Raw genomic sequence first — 6,695 nt, 5'->3', positions numbered from 1 at the left:
AACCAGCCTCCTGGGGCGTATATATATATCATATCATATGCGACCGCGCAGAACGATATCAACAACGATTATGAAATTATTGGACTTACCTCGTGTGTCAACTCGAAGCTGTGCACATTGCCTTTTCTGTCCATTTTCCTTCCAATTTTTAACCTTACATTTCACTCGTACCTCAATTCCTTACCCGACATGTGTCTATCATGCCTTTGCTTACCTGCGTGCTTTATAACTTCCAATATCGTCAATCACTTTCTTCTGTCGATGCCAACCTTCCGCTGAAATTAAAAGTTAGTACGAGGAATCCCATTTCCTATGACTTGGCTGTCATTCCCTTAATCCGATAGGGTGTGATAGGCACCCGACCCTTATTTAGGGCCGAGCAAACCCACTGACTCTCGTAGTACTCATAACCATGCTGGCCCTCAAATCATGACACAAATACAGAATGAAAGTTTTTCGAAGAATAATATACTTTTTACCTTTCTCAAATCAAATAAAATCTGTAACATATGAAACTTATAATACAATGCATAATAATACATCGGCTTACATAGCCGCATAACCGACATCTTATACCCACGACAATCGTTAAAGTCTCTAACACGGAACATGAAACCATAACATAATACTCGACTGGCAGCCCGGAAAAATGGAGCTCGCCAATCCGCTGGAACATCTTCTGCTAATATCTTCAGCTCACACAGGTGTACATTGCGGCATGAAGCGCGATCCCAAGAAAAGTCGATGCGGAATATGTCGAGTATGTAAAGTATGAAATATAGTAAGCGGGATCATACTGAAGTGAAGGGTACAGAAAAATCATGAAACTTGCCTTCGAAAACATTTATCATGCATATCAAAATCATATAATCACCACATATACATATAGCGTGTCCCGGCCCTCCAGTGAGGGACTCGGTAGGTAAAATCATATCGTAATCATGTCATCATATCATCGTACATATATACCGTACCCGGCCCTCTAGTGAGGGACTCGGTGAGCAAAATCGTATCATAATCATGTATGCATGCCCATATACATATATATACATACCGTACCCGGCCCTCTAGTGAGGGACTCGGTGAATAGCGTGTCCCGGCCCCGCTAGCAAGGGACTCGGTATGCCATCCTGGCCGCCATCCCCATATCATCACATCATCATATCATCATATACCGTACTCGGCCCTTTCGGGACTCGGTCGTACCCGGCCCTTTCGGGACTCGGTGAATAATCATATTATCATATACTGTACCCGGCCCTCTTATGAGGGACTCGGTGAACAATGCAAAGGAGTGTGCACGAATACGTACCCGGCCCGGGACTCGGTGAAAGACATATTGAGCTTGTACGAGCAGAGTATTGAGAAACCATATGCACATAAAATCATACTCACAGACTCAATGACGTAGTCTAAACAGAATGTCATTTGAAAATTGGACCATAGTTATATCAAATATCTTTCGGACATTACTCGGAAACATATCATATATCATAAGCATATCGAAGTGTCGTAGAGATCATAGCCATACATCAAATCAATTCGAGCCGTCTCGGAAAGTTACAAACATTATTCAATTTAGGACTTTCTACAAACATATCGAAGCGATCGAGCCTTTACGTGAAAGTTACGGACGTTCGTAGTTTCGGAATCGTTTAGGAACAAATCTCTTTGAAAACAAAACCTTTATGCAACATTTGAAATTTAACTATATACAAGTGACATAAGGAGCATGATTTGACCACATTAAGAATACGAATATCAAAGAGCCAATAAGATTCATAAACATGCTCGGATCACGAGAATAGAGTTACCTCGAGATTGTGTCATAACTTACTTTCAACTAAGACATTCCAAAGAAAGAAAGGTTGAGCTTTACATACCTTAGCAGTTCCTAGCTAATCCGAACTTACGTCTTCGACTTCTCACAATCTACAACAATGTCATTAGGTATCAACCATTAGCCATAACACTTAGGAATCCAATTCCAAATTAACACTTTGTCTACAAAAATTCATGACATTTATATACTCAACATCCCCGAGAATTCAACTCGGCCAAATCAACAACAACCAAACCAACAACCATACTATCAATATCCATAAATGATTCAAAACGCATTCTAACATTAATAATTCCTTTCTACACAATTCGACAACATTTAATTTATATTCAAATAAGCTACGTGCATTCAAACCAATGCTCACATATTCAATTACTAATCCGCAACCATTCACACATGATTTAAGAACATTCCAAGCAATCCATACAATATTCAAACAACCCGTCAATAGGCCTTTCCACCCGAAATCCTCCAACTACATTAAGAACATCCATTACATTTTCTTCTTTTCAAATTCATAAACTATATCAACAATCCCATATTTACAAGCATTATCATTTTCATCAATACAAGAAATCATATTACAATCACCTTTAGCTTCCAAATCGGCCCACAACAATTACGACTTCATTTGAGTCATCAAACCTTCATTTTCATCACATATTCCATAACAACAACAACTACAATACCAAGTAAATTCAACTCACCATTCCTACACAACACACCTATATGCATCACGCACACAACACACCACAATTTCATAAATTTCATTCATTTTCACACTCCGCACAACATACAAACCATGCATAACATATGAAAGAAGAGATTGAATCTTACCTTTCTCCACTTGGTTTCTTCTCTCGGCTAGAATCCTCCATAGCTAAAACGAATGGTTTCCTTGTTCCAACAACTACTCCCGTTGTAGAGGACCTTCCAATTAGTAGGAAACATGAATAAAATATTTTTCATGATCAACAATTTGGAGAGCGAGTTTCGGCCACTCTTGGCCGATTGCCTTTTTTTTTTTCTCCATCTCCCTTGAATTTTCTAGAATTGGAAATAATGAGTTGTGCCTTATTTTTCACCTCTTATATATATATATATATATATATTTGCATGCACATGGCCGGTCATGTGCAAGCTTCCCTTCTTCTTTTTTTCTCCAATTTTCTCAAATTTTCAAGATTTTTCTTTAAGTGGAAAAGATGACTAATTCCTTGACTTGGTATATATATATATATATATATTATATATATCTTGCAATATAAGATGAACACATATCCCCTTAATGGCTTGAAACCATTGGCTAGCCATGTGTGGGTCCCTCGGCCACATGGCTAGTTGTGGCTATTTTATGAAATAATTTGTTTCCACTCTTGGCCCTTAATTTTTCTTATTCCAACTTTACCCTTAATACTTCATACCAATACACAGATGAATTTGCAACTTATGCATTCTAGGAAAAATTATAACCTTGTCCCTAACTTTCCGCCATTAACTCGAAATATCCAAATGTACAAAATGCGAGATATAACATTAGCTCTATCGCACGATCTAAGATAGAAAAAGGGTCACTGATTCCTAAATGCCCCGCAGCCTCCTGTTTATAAATGTGGCCGGCTTCACACCATAAACAGGACTGTCGGACACTCGATTATACAATCCACACGAATTTTCTCTTCCGATACCCGCCTGTCACGACCCAACCCCGTAGGCCGTGACTAGTGCCGATTTGGCACCCATACGCACTCGTTAACCATAATCGGTGTACAAACGAGATTATACATATACAAAAGTCGACATCGGATCATACCGGCATAACCATATCTTATACATACGTAAAAGTAATTCGTCGCCCCCAAAATTGTCAAAAACACATACATACATATATATCGTAGTCATAACTCTCTGCTTAAAATAGTATCTCACATAAAGCTTAAGGCTATCATAGTATAGGGGGACGTCCAAATCACAAATCACACGGACACAATCAGGCGGGTGATTACCTACAACCCACGCATATGTGTCTACGGACATCCTCTCCTTCTTATCTAATAACGATGTCATATGACGGGACTATATTTATCCGCCGTACCCATGAATAGTCATATACATATGATGTTATATCCCGTATTTTGTACATTGGGATAATCCGAGTTAACCATGAAAAGTTAAGGACAAGACTATTCCGGGATACGAGATTGAGAGTTTTGACCTTCGATTTTGTTTTAAGGCATAAGTTGCTTACAATTTTATTGGCATGAAATATTAAGAAAAATTTGGTGTTAAAAGTGAATTATGGAAAATTATTAATTTTTCATGAAATAGCCATGTTGGCCGTGTGAGGTGGTGTGGTTCCCACACATGGTTTGACCAAATTTAATTCATCCAAGCCATGTGTGGGCTGTGGTACACATGGATGAATTGTGTATGCATATATTAGATGAGGAGCAAGACAAAATCATCATATTTTTAACTCTAGAAATATGAAGAAACATGGAAAAAAAAAAAGGAAGCATATTCGGCCAAGGGGTGGCCGAATGGATGTAAGAAAAATTGAAGAAAAAAAAATATTTTCTTCTAGTATTCCAACCAATTGGAAGGTCCTTATTAACGTGCTTAAAAATTGACAATCATGTTGTTGCTTCATAATTTAAACTCATGTTGACGGTAATATATTTCGTATTTTTAAATGACGTCGGATTATTCGCAAGGCCGTAGGTGGGGCCCACACATTGAGATTTTTTGGGACATGCGACAATTTATATGAATCACATATGTTAAGTTAAACATAACTCAAGAAGGACCCTTGAGCCAAATCAAAGTGGAAGTCCTCCAAACAAATATTTTTAAGTAACATTTTCGGGTGATCGATTTCGAGGGCGAAACGGTATTATAAGTTTGGAATTTGGAAAAATACCAAAGATAGAAGTTGTAGATAATTGAATTATATTTCCAACCATAGGTCATGGGCAAACAGGTGACATTGGAATAAGGAGATATGGACGTTTTAAGGCGGAAAGGTCACTGGGCTAGGTCCAAACCGGGCCCAATCGGGTTAGGCCCATGACCCATGCCTATTTAAGTGAAATTTCAGCCCTTTCCTCTCATTTTTCAGACCAAGAACACCAGAAAATTCTGGAAAGAGAGAGAGAAGAGCCTTGAAGAGAAGAAAAACCAATTTTGACCAAAATACGAGCCCGAATTAGAAGCCCATGAAGAGAAAAATGTTTTATCTTTGCGTTGTCTTCAATTTGAGCTAAAAATCAACCAAGGAGAAGAGTGATAACGTGGGGGCTGCATGCTTAAGGTATGAATACGGTTCCTTTTCATTGTTAACGAGTTTATTTAGAATTTTAACGGATTAGCACGGAGGAATAGCACGATAAATTCGTTTGTTGGTGTTGTGAATTATGGAAGGAGATTTGAAGAGAATTTTGGATGAAAATAAATGCATTTAACTTGTAAAATGTGAAGGCTATTGTTATTGATGTTGTTCATATGAATTCCGACTCCTTTACGGAAATAAAATTATTAAGTAGTTATGTCGCAAATTTGATTGGTTGAGAAATTTAGAAAACGATGAATGGGCTGTTTTATGGCATACGTCGGTATTGGAAATGATGTTAATACTATTGTTATTGTTGTTGATGTTGTTGGTTCTGAATTGAGAATTCGGGCTAGGCATATAAACGGGGGAGATCTTTGCCAATTTTCGACGAATATAGAATGGTTTGGTTTGAAATTTGGAACAAGTGTGAAATAAAGAGACTAACGTAGCGTGAATCCCTTTAAATGTAGATTTATGAGTTCGGACGAATACGCGTAGCTAATAGGAGGCTGAACAAGTATGTAAAGCCTAACCCTTCTTTCTTTTGGCATGTCTTAGTTGTAAGTAGGCTATGCTACGAGCCTCGAGGTGACTCTATTCTTGCGATCCGAGCATGTCTACGATTCTTATTCACTTCTTAATGTTGGCATTCGCAATGTAATAGAATAATGGTCCTTATGTCTTTGGTATGATTGGATTTCAAATGTTGTATAAAAAGTTTTGTTCCTAAGGGTTCTATCTTTGAAAAAGGGCCGTAACTTTCGTAGGAAACGAGAATCGGATCGCCTCGATATGCTCGTAGAAAGCTCTGTAGCGTATAATGACTATACCTTCCGTAGGCGGGCTCGGATTGGGTTGCGCTCGTCCGTGGGTCCCGCGACTTTTCTTTGTGTAGTGCTAACGATTTTTGAAAGGATTTAGCATGACTATCGTCTTAACCCTCGAGCATCGATTACTTACTTACCTATCGAGTCTGTGATGACGAATATGTTCTTGATTTCTATAAGCTACTTCATATGGTGTTGAAATGTATCCATGATTTCTAAAGTTATATTTGATATGTTCCCGAGTGACATTCGGGGGAAACTTGATTTGACTATTCTCTTGGTTTAAAATGATAGTTCGATTTGACTACTTTATGGAGTTTTTGAAAATGTTTTAAAGCGCATATAGTTTCTCATGACTACTAACTCGTGCATATGGTTGTCACATCTTTTGCCGAGTCCGGGCCGGTTATGTTATCGTGCGCACTATGTTATATTCGGGTATGATGTGTTCCGGTTCTGGAGAACCCCCTCATTAGAGGGGCGGGCAGAGTGTATATTTGGTGTTATCTTTGTGTTATGGCATTATGATGTGTTATGATGTGTGACGGGGATACGGAGATATGAAATCTTCGGTGTTATCTTGTGTTATGGCGCCAATGACGGAGGGCGACCATATTCCTGAGCCCCCATGCATGGTTTGTGTTTTAATAAGTAAGCATTTTGGTATTTTGAAAGTTGCATTTACTTTCTGTAC

The sequence above is a fragment of the Lycium ferocissimum genome, chromosome 5 (assembly GCF_029784015.1).
Source record: "Lycium ferocissimum isolate CSIRO_LF1 chromosome 5, AGI_CSIRO_Lferr_CH_V1, whole genome shotgun sequence".
Taxonomy (NCBI): Eukaryota; Viridiplantae; Streptophyta; class Magnoliopsida; order Solanales; family Solanaceae; genus Lycium; species Lycium ferocissimum.
The sequence above is the reverse complement of the archived record's forward strand: the minus strand, read 5'-3'. Positions refer to the sequence as shown.